Genomic DNA, 22,159 nt, shown 5'->3' with positions numbered 1-22,159 from the left:
GTGGTCTTCAGTAGAGTGCTTTAGGGATTAGTATTCTGTCTTGTGCTGTTGATCACACATTGATCAGTGACTTACATGAAAACATTAATGGTTTGCATTTGAATGTGACACAAAGCTTGAAGAGATAAGTAACTCATATTTTGACCAATACATGATCCAAAAATGTAGTGATAGTTTAGGACTATAGTTCACTAGCATTTTGCTAGCTAAATCTAGTATGACAAAATTTAATAGGAATAAATGTAAATCCCTGCACTGTAGTTACAGGAATCAGTTCTGAAACTTAAAAAATATGGAGCTAACTTTAAAAGCCAGCTTGTTTGACAAAAACCAGGGGATTCAGTAGACTACAGATTCAATATAATGAGCAATCTAATGAGGCAGTCAAAAAACCTAACATAATCTCTGGTTAAAAGGAGAGTGACATAGTTTGCAGGAATAAGGAAGTGATAGCCCTACCACACTCTACCTTGGTCAAACCACAGCTGGAGTATTGTGTCCAGTTCTGTTTGCCATAGTTGATGAAAGACATTCACACAGTGGAGGATATTAAGAAAAGGACAATGAGGGTCATGATCCTGAGTACATTCCTATGAGGATAATTTGAATAACTTGTGAAAGTTCAGCCTGAAGAAGGAAAGAATCAGTTGGGCATGATAATTGTTTCCAAGTATTTTAAAGACTGTTATCTCTAGATGAGATTAGATTTGTTCAGTTTGTCCCCAAAGAGTAGCACCAAGGGAAAAGTGTGAATGTTGCAAAGAAGTAAATTTACCTTTGATGTGAGGATAAAATTCCGAACAATTACTTTTATCCCAAAGGGAAATGGGCTACCTTGGTAGGTAATGGGTTCTCCTTCTTCCAGTAGAGGCTGGATAACTTCCATTGCTTTACTGGGTATTTGAGTGGAGTTGTGGGGTGTGACTTGAACTAGATGGAAGTTCCCTTCAACTCTCGAATTCTACATTTCTTTCATTTTGAGCTGGAATTCCTAATAAATCCAAAATCTTTTTCTAGCTTTTAAACCACCTATACTCAGTCTTCTGCTCCATGCCATAGTCAATGATAGCTAGAATAGAATATAGAAATGTCCTTTCTTTTGCAAATTCCTGGAGTTCTATGAATCTTTGTTTTTGTAGAATGAAAAATAATAACAAAATAATATCAAAAACTCACCCTCTAGCAATGGCTCTTAAAGCCTCTTCACCCACACCATCCTGGCAGGTCAATGTCTTCTCTGAAAGTTACTATGGTCATGGCACAGACTTCTAATCCTTTTTAGTGCTGGTGGGAATCAGGGCACAGAACTTCGTCTCTGAAGTGCTCTCGACATTAATTTGATCTAAACATGATCATTTCTAATTGTGACATTATCAAGAGTTTCCTCTTCAGCTGTAGGTAAGAAACAACATTTACTCATGTCTACAAAGCTCTTGATGATGTACCTTAAGGCTTTTATGGTTGCTGGAAAATTCCTGGGACCTCATTAGTAACACACAGACAGAATCTCCCACAGGAACTCATCTCACAAGGGATTCCCTATTTTCTGGGAAGAAGTACCATTTACTCAGATTTCTTTGAACACTTTCTAGATGTGGCCACCATTTACTGAGGGCACACCTTCCACTTGATGTGCCTCATTAAGTGGTTTGACACCGCTCCAAGTTGTACATGTGTACACTGTCATCAGATCCAGGTTGAGAAAAGATCCATTACCAATAAGCTGTTCTTTGACGTTGTTCAGGAAGAGGAAAGAGGCTTGGATGCAGAGACCTTAAAGAATGAACCAGAGAAAACCAGAGCCCAGCTATCCTTGAAAGTAAAAGAGAGGAAAGATTGCCAGTCCATCACTGATTCTTTGAGAGAAGTACTAAATGTGTGCAATGTCACCATAGAGTCACTGCAAGTCGGAAATGCTGTGATCAACCTTCAAGAAACAGATTATGTACTTGGAGCAGCAGCACGATGACACCATGAATATGAAAGAGGAGGTCTTCCACCTGAGCAACAAAATGGAGACCATGGAACAGCTTCAGAGCCCACTCCACAGCCAGCACCCAGAGGTGGAACAGATATTTTGAGACATGGTAGCAGGCCAGTCAGCCTTATTTATTTGGAATGCTATCTTGGGCAAGAAGAGGCCCCTGGGCAATTTGGGGGACCCATGCAGGAATAGTGGAACTGTAAGAATGGGCTTTGATGATAAAGCAAGTATATTCAACCCACTGACCCCTCTGTCATCTGGCCACTGCCTGTAAAGCCAAAGCCCAGGTGTAAGGCCATGTCAAGGAAAGCAACACCCTCTGTCCAGGCTAGGTTAAATACTTTCTTGAGATAACCTGGAGGCCGGTGTTGGGGCCAGATCACATAATGAAAGGCCACTGGGCATTCTTTCTTGCTCTCCAGGTTTCTGAGAGACAGGTTTGCCCACTGGCATGGGACGTGTGGGGGCAGGAATGGGGAGCAGCTCCACCGACACAGAGTACAGCATCTGCCACCACTGAGGACCACCTGTTGGATAATGCAGAGAGCCACCCAGGGCACTTAATGCCCAAGGTCCCCAATGGGGACTCCTTCTGCACGCTCTAGAGCTGATAGCTGCCCCTATCACAGCATGTGCACCAGCTCTGGCCAAGCCTATGTTGGCTTAAGAATGAGCACCACTGGGAGGGGCCAAAAGCAGCAAAGACCACATAGCATGGCTCCCTCCCTTCCTTGTGTTTCCTCTTCTCACCTTCTAGGTTCAGAATTTCCTTCAGCAGGGCCCAGTGCCTCAGATTATGGTACATTTTAATTGCTTCAAAACTGAGGGCCTTGATATTCTTACCTTACCTCCCTGTCCCCCATGCTGCACCCAAATATCTCCCTGATTAGAGTGCAGCTTTATCCTTGTGAACAAAATGGAGCCCAGATCCCAGCCCTGCTCTCCCTAGAGCCCTATTTGGCAGATGTGGGTACAATCCTTTCTGCCCCTTTGCTGAGCCTAGACCCCACCAGCAGACACTTTGCTTTTGTGCATCCTACTGTACGTGTTGGCCTGGAGGGGAGTGAAGCAAGGACTACTGGCTTTCTTGTGAAGGTGATGGTCTGGTGTTGAGCTGGGAGTACAGTAGAGTGTCATGGGCCATGCCTAGTGTTCTTGTGGCGATCCATGTAAAATAAAGGCAGTTTCAAAAAATAAATAACTACATTTGACTCAGTTCTCTACATATTTGAGAAATGAAGCCTTTATCAGAGATACTTAATATAAAACTTTTCCCCAGATTTCTGTTTTCCTTCTAATCTTGTTTTATTGGTTTTGTTTGTGCAAATACTTCTTAATTTCATATAATCCAATTTATCCATTTTACAACTTGTAAAGCTCTCCATCTCTTGTTTAAATAAATTCTTCTCTTATAAGGAGACCTAACAGATGAACAGTTCCATGATTCCCTCCCTAATTTGCCTATTATATTTCCCTCTGTCTCTAACTCATGTACCCACTTTGACTTTATCTTGGTATTTGGTGTAAGATATTGATCTATACTTAGTTTCTGCCATATTTTTTTTTTCATTTGTCCTAGCAGTTTCAGTCAGATAATGAGTTCTTGTTCCAAAAGCTTGGATCTTTTCATTTATCAAACACTAAATTACTATGGCTATTTGCTACTACATATTGTGTTATGAATCTATTCCACTGATCCACTACACTATTATTAGTCATTACCAGGTGGTTTTGATGATTACCACTTTACAGTATAGTTTGAGGTCTGCTACTGCTAGGCCATCTTCCTTCACTGTTTTTTTTTCTCATTAATTCCCTTGATATTCTTGATCTTTTGTTCTTCCAGATGAATTTGTTAGTATTTTTCAAATGCTATGAAATCATTTTTGGTAGTTTGATTGGTGTGACATTGAATAAGTAGATTAATTTATATAGAATTATCATTTTTATTATGTTGGCTTGGCCTACCCATGAGCAAGTCATATTTTTTCAATTGCTTAGAGTTGACTTTATTTGTAAGGAAAGTATTTAGTAATTGTGTTCGTGTAGTCCCTAGATTTGTCTTGGAAGGTAGACTCCCATATATTTTATATTGTCAACAGTTACTGTAACTGGAATTTGTCTTTGTAGCTCTTACTGCTGGACTTTGTAGGTAATATGTACAAATGATGGTGATTTATGTTGCTTTATTGTATATCATGCCACTTTGTTAAAGTTGTTATTATTTAAACTAGGTTTTTTTAGTTGATTCTCTAGGATTATGTAAGTATGTCATCATATCATCTGCAAAGAATGAGTTTTCTTTTCCTATTGCCTTTCTAATTCCTTCAATTTCTTTTTCTTTTCTTTTTGACGTAGCTAGAATTCTGGTAAAATTTGAAAAAATAGTAGTGATAATGGGTATGCTTGCTTCACTCCTGATCTTAATGGGGAAGGGTCTTAGTTATCCCCATTACAGATAATGGCTGCTGATGGTTTTAGATAGATGCTAATCATTTTAAGTAAAGTTTTGTTTATTCCTATTCTCTCTAGTGGTTTTTTTTTTTTTAGGCAATTAGGGTTAAATGACGTGCTCAGGGTTGCACAGCTAGTAAGTGTCAAGTATTTGGTCTGAGGCTGGATTTGAACTCAGGTCCTCTGACTTTAGGGCTGGTGCTCTATCCACTGTGCCACCTAGCTGCCCCCTCTCTAGTGTTTTTAATAGGAATTGGTGCTTTATTTTGTCAAAGACTTTTTCTGCATCTATTCAGATAATCATGTGATTTCTGTTGGTTATGTTATTGATATGGGATATTACATTATGCTAATAGTTTTCCTAATTGAAAAAGTCCCACATTCCTAGTACAAATCTCACTTGGTCATAGTATATAATTCTTGCAATATATTGATGTAATTTTTGGCTAGTATTTTATTTAAAATTTTACATCAATATTCATTTATTCTCTCTTTTCATTTTTCATAGGTTGGCTATCAGAACCATGTTTGGCATAAAAGAAATTTGGTTGGACTCTTTCTTCACCTATTTTTCCTAATAGATTGTATAGTATTGGGATTAGTTGTTCTTTAAATGTTTGGCAGAATTAACTTATGAATCCATCTGGACCTGGGGATTTTTTCTTAGGGAGTCCATTGATGACTTGTTTAATTTCTTTTTCTAAGATAGAGTTAAGTATTCTATTTCCTCTTTTAATAGTCTGTGTGATTTATACTTTTTTTTAAAAAAATTCATCCATTTTGCTTAGGTTGTCAGATTTATTGGCATATAATTGGACAAACTAGATTCTAATAATTGCTTTAATTTCTTCTTCATTGGTGGTGAATTTACCCCTTTCAGTTTTAATACTGGTAATTTGGTTTTCTTCTTTCCTTTTTAAAATCAAATTAACTAATGGTTTATCTGTTTTATTATTGTTGTTTTTTAAATAAAATCACCTGGTTTTCTTTATTAATTCAATTGTTTCTTTTAATTTTATAACTCTCCTTTGATTTTCAGATTTCCAATTTGGTGTTTTTAATTTTCTCTTTTTCTAGTTTTTTTAATACCACAAACTTTTATATCAATTTTTAGTTTTCAACATTCACTTCCACAAGATATTGAGTTCCATATTTTTCCCCATCACATCCTTCCCCCAACCCCAAGAAAGTGTGCATTCTGAATACCCCTTCCCATAATCTGCCCTCCCTTCTGTCTTCCCCCAACTTCTTTTATCCATTTCCCCTTTTTATTTCCTGTAGGGCAGGATAGATTTCTATACCCCATTGCCTGTATATCTTATTTCTCAGTTGCAAGTGAAAACCAATTTTAACATTTGTTTTGAAAACTTTGGGTTACAAATTTTATCCCTTCCTCCCTCCCCACTCACCCTCATTGAAAAGGCAACCAACTCAATATAGGTTAAACATGTGGAGTTATGGAAAACACTTCCATAGTAGTCATGCTGTGGAAAACTAACTATATTTTCCTTCCTCTTATCTGGGCCCCCATTTATTCTATTCTCTCTTTTGACCCTGTCCCTCCTCAGAAGTGTTTGCTTCTGATTACCCCTTCCACATATCTACCTTCCCCTCTATCATCCTCCTGCTCTCTTATCCCCTTCCCCCCTATTTTCCTGTAGGGTAAGATAGCTTTCCATATCCAATCGAGTGTGTATGTTATTCCCTCCTTAAGCCAAATCTGATGAGAATAAGATTCACTCATTCCCTCTCACCTTCGCCCAATTCCCTTCCACAATAAAAGCCTTTTCTTATCTGTTTTACCTGAGATAATTAGCCCCATTCTACCTCTCTCTTTCTCCTTCTCCCATTATAATCATCACTCACCCCTTAATTTTATTCTCCAGATATCACTCATTCATCTTCAACTCACCCTGTGCCCTCCATCAATCTATCTATACATATAATTTTTTCCCTCCAACTACCCTAAAACTGACAAAGGTCTCATGAGTTACAAATATCATCTTTCCGTGCAGAATGTAAACAGTTTAACCTTAATAAGTCCCTTATCATTTCTCTTTCCTGTTTACCTCTTCATGCTTCTCTTGAGTCTTGTACTTGATAGTCAAATTTTCTATTCAGCTCTGGTCTTTTCATCAAGAATGCTTGAAAGTCCTCTGTTTCACTGAAGATCCATTTTTCCCCTGAAGGATTATACTCAGTTTTGCTGGATAGATGATTCTTGGCTGTAATCCTGTCTCCTTTGCCCACCCTGAATATCATATTCCAAGCCTGCAGTCCCTTAATGTAGAAGCTGCTAAATCCTGATTTTGTTTCCAGAATACTTGAATAGTTTCTTTCTGGCTGCTTGCAATATTTTCTCCTTGACGTGGGGTCTCTGGGATTTGGCTACAATATTCCTGAGAGTTTTCCTTTGGGGATCTCTTTCAGGAAGTGATGGGTGGATTCTTTGCATTTCTATTTTACCTTCTGGTTCTGGAATATCAGGGAAGTTTTCCTTGATAATTTCTTGAAAGATGATGTCTAGGTTCTTTTTTTGATCATGGCTTTCAGATAGTCCATTAATTTTTAAACTATCTCTCCTGGATCTATTTTCCAGGTCAGTTGTTTTTCCAGTGACATATTTCACATTGTCTTCTATTTTTTCATTGTTTTAGTTTTGTTTTACAATGTCTTGATTTCTCATAAAGTCACTAGCTTCCATTGCTCCATTCTAATTTTTAAGGAAGTATTTTCTTCAGTGAGCTTTTGTACTTCCTTTTCCATGTGACCAATTCTGCTTTGTAAGGCAATCTTCTCCTCATTGGCTTTTTGGACTTCTTTTGCCATTTGGTTTAGGCTATATTTTAAGGTATTATTTTCTTCAGTATTTTTTTGGGTCTCCTTTAGCAAGCTGTTGACTAATTTTTTATGATTTTCTTGCATCACTCTCATTTCTCTTCCTAGTTTCTCCTCTACTTCTCTTACTTGGCTTCTCAAAATCTTTCCATGGCCTGAGACTGATCCATATTTTCTTGAAGGCTTTGGATGTAGGAGCTTTGACTTTGTTGTCTTCTGGTTATATGTTTTTATCTTCTTTGTCACCAAAGAAAAAGTCTATGGTCTGTTTTTTTTTTTTTGCTCAGTTTGTTCATGATCCAGCCAATTACTTGAGTTTTAAACTTTTTGTTAAGGTAGGGGTCTACTTCCAGTGTGGAGAATGTACTGTCCCAAGCTTCAGGGTTTTTGTGCAGCTATTTTCAGAGATACTTCTAGGGACTTGTAAATTTTCAGTACATCCAAGGTAGTATGATCAAGGGTGAGGTGTTTATCCCTTTCCTGGCCTGTACTCTGGTCTATGAGTAACCACAAACACTTTTTTCTGCCTTGGAACTGTGAGGAGGGTTTTCTCTACACCACTGTCACAAGATCCATCAGGCCAGTACTCCTCCTCACCCCAGGATCACCACCCAGAATTGTGACTCAGATCCAAGTACAGACAAAGCCCAGAATCTTGCCTCACCACTAGCAAAGAGATCCCTGCAATCTCCCTCTGAGCAGCTACCTGATTCCCCCACAGTCTTTGGGCTGGAAGGTCCAGAAGCAGCTACCGCTCAGGGACTGCACCAGGACTGGGGCTGGGACTGAGCTTCTCTCTCACTATGGTCACAGACTTTTCCTACTGACCTTCTAAGTTGTCTTTGGTGTTTGTGGGTGGAGAAGTCTGGAAACGACCAAAGCTGTCCATGATTCAGTCTCCTGAGGCTTGCTCCAGGTTCACTGAGGCCTGGTCTTTGCTTGCATACCCCTGCTAAACAGTGTTTTTCTCCCAGCCCAGCACTATAGACCTTTTTAATCAACCATCCAGGTTGTCTTGGGCTGAAAATTTGTTTCACTCTGTCTTTTTGTGGGTTTTCATACTCTAGAATTTATTTAGAGTCATCTTTTATGGGTATTTGGAGGTGTTTGGGTGAGAACTCAAGGAAGTAATTTCTTTTACTCTGCCATCTTGGCTCTGCCCTCCTCTAGTTTTTTTTCTTTTAATTGCATGTCCAATTCATTATTCTGCTCTTTCTCTTTTTTATTGATGTAAACATTTAAAGACATATATTTTCCCTTAAGTACAGCTTTGACTACATCCCATGAATTTTCATATGTTGCCTCATTGTTGTCATTCTGTTTAATGAAGTTATTTATAGTTTCTATGATATATTCTTTGATCTACTCATTCTTTAGAATTAGCTAATTTAGTTTCCAATTAATTTTAACATATCTTTCTCCAGCCCTTTATTGAATGTATTTTTTGCTGCATTATGATCTGAAAAGGATGTATTTAATGTTTCTGCTTTTCTTCATTTGGTTGGGAGGTTTTTATGCCCCGATCCATGATCAATTTCTGTGTAGGTGCCATGTACTGCTGAGAAGAGTTGTATTTCTTTCTATTTGTATTTAATTTTCTCCAGAGGTCTATCATATCTAGCTTTTCCAAACTTACATTCACCTATTTAACTTCTTTCTTGTTATTTTTTTTTGGGGGGGGCTGAATTTAATCTAGTCCTGAGAAGGAAAAGTTGAGGCCTCTAACTAGTCTAGTTTCACTGTCTATTTCCTCCTGTAATTCATTTAACTTCTTTAAAATTTTAGCTGCTATGCCTTTTGGTGCATATCTGTTTAATATTTACATTATTTCATTGTCTATGGTTACTTTTAGCAAGACATATTTCCCCCTCCCATCTCTTTTAATTACATAATCATGACTGCTACCCCTGCTTTTCTTTTTACTTCAGTTGAATAATAATAGATGCTGCTCCAGACCCTTACCTCTACTCTATGTGTGTCTCTGTGCTTCAAATATATTTCTCTTAAATAGCATATTGTAAGATGCTGGTTTTTAATCCCTTCCTCTATCTGCTTCAGTTTTATGGCTGAAGTCATCCCATTCAAATGTATAGTTATGATAACTATTTCCCTCATTCTATTTTTCCCTTATTATCCTTCTCTCTCTCTGTCTCTCTGTCTCTCTGTCCCTGTCTCTCTGTCTCTGTCTGTCTGTCTCTCCCTCTCTCTCTCTCTCTCTTTCTCTCTCTCTCTCTCTCTCTCTCTCTCTCTCTCTCTCTCTCTCTGTCTCTCTCTCTCTCTCTCTCTCTTTCTCCTTTCACCTGTCCTTCTCACAAGTGTTTTGCTTTCCCAATTTTCCCTTCTTTCTATTGGCCCCTTCCCTCTTCCTTCCCTATAAGGTAAGAGAGGTTTCTATTCCCAACTGATTGTGTATATTACTCCATCTTTGAGCCCTTTTCTTAGCTTCTTTTTTTCTTTTTTATTACTAAAACTTAAATATATAATAAGAAAAGAAAAAGAAATATATTATAAACTTAAATATTGGAACTTTAATACAAAATGAGAAAAGGAAAAAAAGTCACATGAACAGCAGATTGTAAGAAAGGATTCAAAATATAGAGTAATACATTTATGCTTCAAGAAAACCTATATAATAAATGCTATGCATTGTGTTAAGAGCTATCCATCACCCACATAAATCATTGTTATTTCTATATATTAACAACAAATCCCAACAGCAAGAGATAGAAAGAGAAATTCCATTTTAAGTTACTGTAGACATTATAAAATATTTATGGGTCTACCTACCAAAACAAGCCCAGGAACTATATGAACACAATTACAAAGCACTTTTCATACAAATGAAGTCAGATCTAAATAATTGGAAAAACATCAGTTGTTCATGGATAGGCTGAGCTAATATAATAAAAATAACAACTCTACCTAAACTGATTTACTTATTCAGTACCATACCAATCAAACTACCAAAAAATTATTTTATAGAGCTAGAAAAAAAATAATAACAAGATTCATTTGGAATACCAAAAGGTCCAGAATATGAAGGGAAGTAATAAAAGAAATGCAGGGGAAGGTGGCCTAGCCACACCAGATCTTAAACTGTATTATAAAGCAGCAATCATCAAAACTACTTGGTACTAAGAAATAGAGTAGCATATCAGTGGAATAGATTAGGTATACAAGACACAGTAGTCAATGACTATACTAATCTACTATTTGATAAATCCAAAAACCCTAGCTTCTGGGATACAAACTCATTATTCGACAGAAGCTGCTGGGAAAACTAGAAAAGAGTATGGCAGAAACTAGGCATAGATCAAAATCTCACACCATATACCAAAATAAAATCAAAATGGGTTCATGATTTAGATAAAAAGGCTGATGCTATAAGCAAACTGGAAGAGCAAGGAATAGTTTACCTGTGAGATTTATGGAGAACAGAAGAATTTATAACCAAATAGGAGATAGAGAACATTATAAAATGCAAAATGAGTAATTTTGATTACATTAAATTGAAAAGTTTTTGCAACAAAGTCAATGCAACCAAGATTAGGAGGGAAGCAAAAATCTGGGAAAGAATTTCTACAACCAGTGTCTCTGATAAGGGCCTCATTTCTAAAATAAATAGAGAATTAAGTTCCACCCCCACCAGAAGGTTACAATTAAGCATATTCTTGTTTATATTTATACATAGATGTAGATACACACGCAAACACACACATATATACATACATACATATATATATATGCATATATATACATAGACATATACTTTCCTTAACAAATTATCCTTCTGATTTTTGTTTTTATATTTGTACATATCTCTTATTTCCTATCCTTCCTAACTCTTCTACTTTATGTCTCCCTACTACATTGCCCTCCTATTACTTAACTTTGCCCCCAACAGGGATCCCTTCCTTATCCTCCCATTCCCATAAATCTGAACAGCATTCTATACCCTCCATTTGACCTCACCCTCTCTTTTAAAGATCCCTCCCTTATCCTCTCCCCCTCCTTGTTCCTTTGGCATTTTATTTATTTCTGAATTTAGAAGACTTTTATACTCTTCTGCATATATACGTATTGTTCCCTCTTGAACCCATTCTCAATAAAAGTGGTTTTCCAGAAATAACAGCCCTCCTCCACCTAATTCCCCTGTGTTGATTCTTCCTCTTGCACTTTATTTGTATAAGATAATTACTCTTTTTAGCTGTTCCTAAATGGTTTTAGTTTTCGAAGTCATACCACACTCAGGTCTACCCCAATCTTTCTTATGAACTACCCAGTTAGTAATAACAATCAATAACAATGTATGTCTATGATTTTTTCCCCATTCTTTTGATTTTGCTTTATTGTTTCTTGATGTTTCATGGAGTCATTAACTTCCACTTGCCCAATTCTAATTTTTGAGGAATTCTTTTCTTTTCTTTTTTTTTCTTTTTTTTTTTTTGGTTAGACAATTGAGGCTAAGTGACTTGCCCAGTGTCACACAGCTAGTGAGTGTCAAGTTTTTGGTTTGAGGCCGGATTTGAACTCAGGTCTTCCTAACTTCAAGGCTGGTGCTCTATTCACCGTGCCACCTAGTTGCCCCTAGAATTATTTTCTTCAGTGAGCTTTTGTACCTCCTTTCCCATTTGTTGAATACTACTTTATAAGGAGTTGTTTTGTTCAGTGAATTTCTAAACCTTTTTTTCCATTTGGTCAATTCTACTTTGTAAGGAGTTGTTTTCTTCAGTAAATTTTTGTCCATCTGTTTTTTTTTCCATTTTTTTGTGCTTCCTTTACCAAGCTGTTGACTCTTTTTTCATGATTCTCTTGCATCACTCGCATTTTTAAAAAAATTTTTCTTCTACCTCTCTATTTTTAAAAAATCACTTTTGAGCCTTCCCAGGAGTTTTGCTTTGGCCTGAGACCAATTCACATTTATCTTTGATGCTTTGTATGTAGGTACTTTGACATTGGTGTCCTCTCCTGAATTTGTGTTCTGATCTTTGCTGTCACCATAGTCACTTTCTATGGTCACATTTTTATTTATTTATTTTTCTGCTTACTTTCCAGCATATTCTGTAACTTTTAAGTTTATGTTAGAGCTAGACTCTGCTTCTGACATGGGGGACATCATCACAATCTTCTTGCCCTGGGGGCATTGGACCTCACTGCTGGCCTGTGTGGAAGGATATGGAACCTCTCTATTCAACTATCCCAGCTTGAGGCTTCCTGCTGGCTTGCCCAGATTCTGCCTGCACTGAAATGTACTCTCCTTTTATCTTAATGAGACAGACTTTTCCTTCCAACCTTATGAATTGTCTTGAGCTAGAAAATTGTTTCACTCCATCCTTATTTTTTTTTTGGTTCTCCTACTCCAGAATTCATTTTGAGGCCTGTTTTTTAGTTCTTTGGAGTTTAATTTGGGAGAGCTCAGGTGAGCTCCTCCCTTACTCCACCATATTCACTACACCCTCCTTCAGCTCAAACTGTTTTTAAAAAAAAAGATTATCACAGGTTTTGACAAGAAACTAGATGGAAGATAGACCAATAGGCTTGCAGGCTGAAAGAACTGGGTTCATATTCTTGGGCTCAAAGATCATGGCAGACAGTAACTGCAGCCATGAAACTAAAAGAAACTTACTCCTTGGAAGGAAAGCTATAGCAAATCTGTACAATATACTAAAAAAAGGAAGCTTATTGCACCATACTGACAAAGACCCATATAGTCAAAACCACTGACAGTATATGGCTATGACAGTTGGGCTGTAAGGAAAGCTGAGTGCCACAGAATCACCACTTTTGAATTGTGGTGTTGGAGAAGAATTCTGAGAGTCCCTTGGACAGCAAGTGGATAAAATCAGTCAATGCTTAAATAAATTAATTCAGGCTATTCACTGGAAGGGCAAATACTGAAGATGAAGCTTAAATGCTTTGGCCACAAATGAAAAGATGGTACTCATTGGAAAAGATTCTGATGTTGGGAAAGATTGAATGCAAAAGGAAAAGAATACAGCAGAGGATAGAGGATAGCATCATGGAAACAATGATCATGAACTTGGAGAAACTTTGTGAGATAGTGAAAGATAGACAGGGCTGGTTTGCTATGGTCCTTGAGGTCACAACAAGTCAGACATGGCTGAGTGACTGAACAACAAAAACAATGCTGTCTCTTACAGATATAAGGTAAGAGAGATTGTGTAAAAATCACTTACGACAATAAGCAATTGTCTCTGTAAGACTGAAAGTTAAAGAAGTTTGGAGCCTGCACTGTTGACCAAAGTTCTGATGCCAATGATATCCAAGGTGCATGATGTATGTATTTACCCTGCCAGATGGTATTATAACTTGAAGACAGAGAAAGAGATTTACTTCATCTTTACCTCACCTCAGCAGGAAGCTAAATATAATGCACATATAAAATACTAAGTAAATAATTATGAATTAAATTGAACAACTATATATGTAAATTTAATATGGTACATATGAAACAATTATCATAAAAACCCACTATATAATCCAGGTCTATGTGAATAAAATGTCAAAGATTATTTAGACTTTGCAAAGACACTAAAGTAAATATTTTTTTATATTTCCATTGTCACCAATATTTCATTTTTTGGGCAAGAAGTTTTTAAAAAGACTAATGTTTTAAGAGGAAACAAGATTGAGTGAAAACATCTGTCCGTAAGTATTGAAATAGACTATGTAGAAGCCGTCTGGCACTCACCAGTAGTACAATCATGGTCTCCTTAAAATGGCCATCAGTTTCCTTTTATCTAAAATCAAGATAATAATACCTGCAATATCAACTTTAAATTATTGTCATGGATAGCAAAAGAGATAATCTAGTATGGTCTAATCCAACAAGCATATGGTATGCAACTACTCTGAGCAAGGTAGCATACTTATATAATGTCCATAGAGCAATTTATAAACATCATAGTACTAAATAAAAGTAAGCTGTTGTTATTTGGGGGCTGTTATAAAAACAATGAGTTCATCATTTTTTAAAAATTTCTTATCTCAGGGCAGGTAAGTGGCACAGTGAATAGAGTACTGGAATCAGGAGGACCTGAATTCAAATCCGGCCTCAGACACATAGCACTTACTAGCTATGTGACTCTAGGCAAGTCACTTAACCCCAATTGCCTCACAAACAAACAAACAGGAAGTTTCTTATCTCTAGTAAAGTCTTATAGGAAACTTTTCCTAAGCCTTTAGACTAATATACTTGCATTTAGCCAGGAATAGAAAAGTAAACCCAGATGTATACTGGCATAAGGACACCAGGGTTTGGTCTCCGTTACTGACATGCAGGAGGCATACCCCTTTTTTTGGTAGCAAAATTTACCACTCAGCCTACCTTATATAAATGAAAAGCTAATGGTACCAAAGGGTACCTTGGCCACCACAGCTCTGTGGTAGGCTCACTGAAAGGAACAAAGTTTTCCAAATGTAGTGCTTGGACAGAAGATCCATACACTAAGCACTGAGGATCAGCAAAAATATTTACAGGTGAAATCAACAACTAAGAAAGTACATTTGGAACACTGTTGACCTAGCCCCAAGCTATCACAGGTTGTCATCATTCACAGTACACTCTACAACTCTTCTTCATTGTTAAGAAACTTTATTGATCCTAAATCTTTCTTGTTATATTATTTCTATTTTCTGGTGTTCATTGAAACATGATATTCTACTGAAGACACATGTATAGGTACTATTTATATAACTGTATATGCTTTCTGACATACATCTTTATCCACAGGATCAGGAAGAGAAGTTGACTGTTTTTTGCTTAACCTTGGCATTTTAAGATCTTCACTCAAACCCTATCAATAGACAACTATACAATTTAGATTCTCATTGCTGTGAATGTGGACCTCCAATTTACTTTATCTTTTCTCCAATAAGTTCAGTAACTAATTCATATATATTTCTTTTCTACCACTTTCCATCCTTTCTGTGAACCCTCAGGCCTGTCAGTTACCCAACTTTTTCAACTATCATAATATCTTTATTCAGGCTAGTTCAACAATGAGAAGGAGTGATCATGCTTTTAACAGCTGACCCAAACCTTCAAACCCTCAACTCAAATAAATCAGTCCCAGATGACAGAATTCCTTAGCAAAGTACTGGCATCAAGGTCTAAGAAGATGACTGTGCACATAGAGGGCAAGAATTAGGAGCCAAAAAAAAAACCCAATAATGACTTCATCCCAGAAAATGGGGAATCCTTTGTGAGATGAGTTCCTGTGGGAGATTCTGTCTGTGTGTTACTAATGAGGTCCCAGGAATTTTCCAGCAACCATAAAAGCCTTAAGGTACATCATCAAGAGCTTTGTAGACATGAGTAAATGTTGTTTTCTTACCTACAGCTGAAGAGGAAACTCTTGATAATGTCACAATTAGAAATGATCATGTTTAGATCAAATTAATGTCGAGAGCATTTCAGAGATGTAGTTCCGTGCCCTGATTCCCACCAGCACTAAAAAGGATTAGAAGTCTGTGCCATGACCATAGTAACTTTCAGAGAAGACATTGACCTGCCAGGACGGTGTGGGTGAAGAGGCTTTAAGAGCCATTGCTAGAGGGTGAGTTTTTGATATTATTTCGTTATTATTTTTCATTCTACAAAAACAAAGATTCATAGAACTCCAGGAATTTGCAAAAGAAAGGACATTTCTATATTCTATTCTAGCTATCATTGACTATGGCATGGAGCAGAAGACTGAGTATAGGTGGTTTAAAAGCTAGAAAAGATTTTGGATATATTAGGAATTCCAGCTCAAAATGAAAGAAATGTAGAATTTGAGTTGAAGGGAACTTCCATCTAGTTCAAGTCACACCCCACAACTCCACTCAAATACCCAGTAAAGCAATGGAAGTTATCCAGCCTCTACTGGAAGAAGGAGAACCCATTACCTACCAAGGTAGCCCATTTCCCTTTGGGATAAAAGTAATTGTTCGGAATTTTATCCTCACATTAAGAGTAAACTTACTTCTTTGCACATTCACACTTTTCCTTGGTGCTACTCTTTGGGGACAAACTGAACAAATCTAATCTCATCTAGAGATAACAGTCTTTAAAATACTTGGAAACAATTATCATGCCCAACTGATTCTTTCCTTCTTCAGGCTGAACTTTCACATGTTATTCAAATTATCCTCATATAGTATGTATTCAAGATCATTCATGATCCTCATTGTCCTTTTCTTGATATTCTCTACCTTGTCAACGTCCTTTCTCAACTATGGCAAACAGAACTGGACACAATACTCCAACTGTGGTTTGACCAAAGTAGTGTGGTAGGACTATCACTTCCTTATTCCTGCAAACTATGCCTCTCTCCATTTAACCAAATGCTACTTTAGGTTTTTTTGATTGCTCAGTTATTTTGAATTTTAGTTTACTGAATCACCTGATCTTTGGCAAACAAGCTGACTTTTAAACTTACCTCCATGCTTTTTGAACTGATTCCTGTAACTACAATGCTCTGATTTACATTCATTAATATTAAATTTTATCATACAAGATTAAGCCTGTTGTCCTAAGCTATCATGATATTTTTGGATCATATATTGGTCAAATATGCAGTTATTTTTCTCTCCAAATTTTGTGTCCTATTCAAATGCAAACCATCAATGCTTTCATCTAAGTCATTGATCAGTGTGTGATCAATAGCACCAGACAGAATACTAATCTCTAAAGCACTCTCCTGAAGACCACCTTTCAAGTTGATATCGAATCATTAATGACTACTCTTTGTGAGGTGTTCTACCAAATGCAAATCCATGAAACTGCACTTTTGTCCATTTCATGTCACTTCATCTTTTCCATAATGTCTTTTTTATCAAGTATTTTGCCAAAATTTAAGTGTAATAAGTGTATACCATTTCTCTTATTGCCCATTATATTAGTCTATCATTTTATTCAAAAATGTCTTGACACCTGAAGAACTCTCCCCACAGAGGACAGATTTTTACCAGATCACAGCATTCCAATTATATGCCTCTGGCAATGACTGAGCTCCCTTTTCTTACCTTTGAAAAGAAGATAGAGGCAAGAATTCCCAACTTGATAAGCCCTAAAAGTAATTGGTAGGCAGCTCAACAGACACTGGTCTCTGAATTGAGTTCCACAAAAACTCAAGGGCCTTGGTGAATTGATGTGAGGGGAGAGTTGATTTGGGGTTCTATCTCTTATGTGAACTTGCTATGTGAACCTAAGCCTTAATGTTTGTTCTTTTTTAAAAACATTTTTATTTAAAGTCTAGAGTTCCAAATCTATCCCTGACTCCCTTCCTCCCTCCCTATTCTCCCCCTGTCTTGAGCCAGTAAGCAGTCAGATATAGGTTATGCATGTGCAATTATGTAAAACATTTCCACATTAGTCATTTTGTACAAGACACAAATAAAAGAAAAAAATGAAAGAAAATGAAAAATAGCATGCTTCAGTTTGTAATTCTATCAATATCAGTTCTTTCTCTGGAGGCAGATAGTATGCTTCATCATTAGTCCTTTGGGATTGTCTTGGATTACTGTATTGCTGAGAATAGCTAGGTCATTCACAATTCTTTATTGAACAATGTTGCTGTTACTGTGTAGAATGTTCTCCTGATTTGTTCACTTTACTAAGCATCAGTTCATATAAGTCTTTGCAGGTTTTTATGAAGTCATTCTGCTTGTCATTTATTATGGCACAATAATATTCCACTGCAATCATATACCACAGCTTGTTTAGCCATTCCTCAATTGATGGGCATCCCTTTGATTTCTAATTTTTAGCCACCACAAAAAGAGCTGCTAGAAATATTTTTGTACAAATAGGTCTTTTCCACCCTTTTTGGATGTCTTTGGGATATTTACCTAGTAGTGGCATAGCTGGATCAAAGGATATGCACAATTTTAGAGCCCTTTGGACATAGTTCCAAATTGCTCTCTAGACTTGTTCAATCAGTTCACAGTTCCACCAACAGTGCATTAGTGTCCCAATTTTCCTGCATCCCCTCCAACATCCGACATTTTCCTTTTTTGTCATGTTAGCCAATCTGATAGGTATGAGATGGTACCTCAGTGTTATTTTAGTTCGCATTTCTCTAATCAATAGCGATTTTGAGCTTTTTTAATATGATTATAGACTTAAATTTTTATCTGAAAACTGCCTGTTTATATCCTTTGACCATTTATCAATTAGAAAATGACTTGTATTTTCATAAATTTGACTCAGTTGTCTATCTATTTAAGAAATGAGGCCTTCATCAAGATACTTGTTGCAAAAATTTCCCCCAGTTTTCTGTTTTCCTTAAAATTTTGGTTGCATTGGTTCTGTTTCTGCAAAAACTTTTAAATTTTATATAATTTAAATTATCTACTTTACATTTTGTAATGTACTCTATATTTTCATGGGTCTTACTCTTTGCTTACATGTACATCTGACAGATAAAGTATTCCATGCTCTTTTAATTTCCTTATAGTATCACTCTTTATTTGTATATCATGTACTCATTTTGACCTTATCTCAGTGTATGGTGTGAAATGTTGGTCTATACCTAGTTTCTGTCATACTATTTTCCAATTTCCTCAGCAGTCTTTGTCAAATAATGAGATTTTGTTCCAAAAGCTTGGATCTTTGGGTTTATAATATACTAGATTACTATGGTCATGTACTATAATGACCCTCAATGTTTTTAATATTTTAATATATGTAATACCTATTTAAAGATTTTTGCTTGTATTTTATTTTCTGAGCCAACACCTTTGAAACTAAATAGTTATGTGAATCAAAATTATTATTATTGTATATAGGAGAGAAGTTTGAGTATGGCTCTTTCCAGAAGTCCGGTTTACATACCATATATTCCTATGAGACTGACAGTCTTCGGTTTATGGTAAGAAAATAAGCAGAAACAAAAGAATCCAAAGAATTTATATTATAACTTCACGGTCCTGTCCAAGTTCTCACTGAAGACTGGCAATAATGAGGACCCCCTTTTTCCCTCTTGTCAACAGATTTTTGTCTCTTATTACTCTACGCTAAAAAAGAATGGAGAAAGGAAATTATTCACTTGTGACTGAGTTCATCATTATAGGGTTGACAGACCAGCCTGAGCTCCAGCTGCCACTCTTCTCCCTGTTCCTGGGGATGTATATATATATATATATATATATATATACATATGCACTGTGATGGGGAACCTGGGCATGATTATATTTGTTGGACTGAGTTCTCATCTTCACAATCCAATGTATTGTTTCCTCTGCAATTTGTCCTTCATTGATCTCTGTCAATCAACTGTCATCACACCCAAAATGCTGGTGAACTTTGTGTCAGAGAAGAACATCATCTCTTATTCTGATTGCATGACTCAGTTCTATTTTTTTGTCTTTTTTGCCATTTCTGAATGTCAAATGTTGGCTGTGATGGCTTATGACCGTTATGTTGCTGTATGCCATCCCCTCCATTATAATTTTATCATGTCATATCAGGTGTGCTCATGGTTGGTAGGTGGGGTGTTTGCATTGGGCCTCACTGGGGCCACAGCTCACACAGGCTGCTTGCTTAGAGTGCTCTTCTGTAAGGAAAATGCCATTAATCATTACTTCTGTGATCTCCTTCCACTCTTGAAGCTCTCTTGTTCTAGCACCTATATCAATGAAGTGGTGACTCTGGCCTCCAATATATTTAATATCTTTTCCCCAACACTGACCATTATTTGCTCTTATGTTTTGATCATTGCTAGCATTTTAAAAATTCAGTCCACCGAAGGCAGATCAAAAGCCTTCAGTACCTGCAGCTCCCATATTGCTGCAGTTGGTGTCTTCTTTGGCTCTCTTACATTCATGTACCTGCAGCCATCTTCAGTCGGTTCCATGGATCAGGGGAAAGTGTCTTCTGTCTTTTACACTATCATTGTGCCCATGCTAAACCGCCTTATTTACAGTCTGAGAAATAAAGATGTCAAAACTGCATTGAAGAAAGCAATAGAAAGAAGAACATTCTAGTGAAAGGCAAAACATTAGAATAATGGATTGATGGGATTAGTTGGATACTGAGCAGAGGAATGAAGGGAGAGAGAAAGAGAGAAGTGATGCAAAGCAGATTACTTTGCCACACATATAGATCATTAGAAGCCCAACTCAGAGCTATTTTGAGGACATTTCTTAAACCAGTAGGCTACATCTTTCTTCCAACATTTTTCCTCCTGTTATCTCTCTGACTTGAATTCCAGATAGGTTGTAAAATTCAACCATTGGGGGACAGCTAGGTGGCTCAGTGGATAAAGCACAAGCCCTGGAGTCAGGAGGACCTGAGTTCAAATCTGGCCTCAGACACTTGACACTTACTAGCTGTGTGACCCTAGGCAAGTCACTTAGCCCCATTGCCTAGCCAAAAAAAAAATTCAACCATGGACTGACCTGCTCCTGATATTTAAAGAGATGGCTTTGCTATTTTAAACATTTGTATATAAATGCAGTTAAATCTCAAAAGTTTTACAAGATGAATGTTACTGAGAAGAGGATTTAATGATTTGCAAGTTCAAACTATTGTTTTTCAGCCAAAGAAATTATACCTAAAAGAGGATAAATTACTTGCTAATAATCACAGAACAGATTAAAAGCAAATCCAGGTCTTGAAGCCAAGTCTCTTGACTCTTGGCCTTTTTTCTTCTCCAATATGTCTTGCAGTCATGTAGACAAAGGAATTGAATGGAGGAAAACATAATTACAATCTTAAATGTTAATGGATGTGTAAAGGATTTGTTAAGGCTTCATCCTGTAACACCATAAGAGATGGTCTCATACAGGTAAGGAGTAGCGTTTCTGAGAGACAGACATTGTATTTTGCTTCTTGCCCTGGGAAACTGAGAGCTCAGCACCAATAGCAGCTACAAGAGCATGAATGGTGAGGCAGAATTCTGCTAAACTGGACATTTTAAAGCTGACTGTGCTACAGGTGTGGAAAATGGTAGATATTTTCAGAAATTTTTCATTGTATTGATTGGGTTTGCTGATTTTATCCTCTTTTTCTTTCTTTTCTTTAAACAATGTTATTTGTTACATGGGAAGGCTCTGTGAGAAACAGAGCTAGACCTGATAATTGAGAGTTTAATTACAGAAAGGATTTTGAGGCCCTGAAGTATGTTCATACATGTCTTCCTTATAAGTTGTCAACCTCCAGACTTTGGTCTAAGAAAGAAAAACAGGATTAGGTTGTATGTGTGTCTGTTTCTCTCAAAGTGGGCAGAGCTGCAGTCAAAATTTAGCTCCTTTTGGGGTTAGGCTGCAGGGTGTATATACCCTTCCAAGAGGAGCTGATGTCACTTCATTATCATTTCACCGATGGACAGAGAAAATATCTCTCTACCAGACCACCCCCTAACCATAACTAACCACTCTAGCCTTGGGCTATCTAGATAAAAAATCTGTCTCCACCCAAGTTCCAGTAGACCACAATGGACTTCCCTACCTTAAATTAATTCTTTCCAAGTTTGGATAATGACTGACTAGAATTAGGAGAATCAATGTAATCTCATTATCAGTAATGCCCTTCTGAAGAAAAATTGAATTTAAAGTCATGATTTTGTAAGAAGGGGGGGGTGGACCTCTGCACCTCCCCAGGATATTGGTTACTAACAACAGTTTGTTATAGCACTTTGGAGGGATTTCTGGGTTCAGCAAGGGAATTTTCAAGGATCTCAGGTATTTGAAGCTTGAGGGCTGCTCAGTTTACTTCCTGACTAGCTGATTCTGATTGCCAAGTCAGTTCTGCCTGCTCTGGATAGTAAAGAAGCTCAAGCTGATCGAGGTGGTTAGTAAAGTCATTAACTATTCTATTTTCACAGTTACAACAATATACACTTCCCTACCATTATACTCTGGGCTATCTATTTTCCT

At 37.0% G+C, this 22,159-nt stretch overlaps 2 pseudogenes; both read left to right on the top strand.

Moving 5' to 3' along the window:
• The first annotated feature begins 825 nt into the window (after positions 1-825).
• LOC110218069 (E3 ubiquitin-protein ligase TRAIP pseudogene) lies at positions 826-2,258 on the top strand (annotated as a pseudogene).
• A 17,049-nt stretch (positions 2,259-19,307) lies between these two features.
• Positions 19,308-20,266, top strand: LOC110218117 (olfactory receptor 8G50-like; annotated as a pseudogene).
• Positions 20,267-22,159: the final 1,893 nt, after the last annotated feature.

The sequence above is a fragment of the Phascolarctos cinereus genome, unplaced genomic scaffold (genome assembly GCF_003287225.1).
Source record: "Phascolarctos cinereus isolate Bilbo 61053 unplaced genomic scaffold, phaCin_HiC Scaffold_726;HRSCAF=1367, whole genome shotgun sequence".
Lineage (NCBI taxonomy): Eukaryota > Metazoa > Chordata > Mammalia > Diprotodontia > Phascolarctidae > Phascolarctos > Phascolarctos cinereus.
The sequence above is the reverse complement of the archived record's forward strand: the minus strand, read 5'-3'. Positions and strand labels throughout refer to the sequence as shown.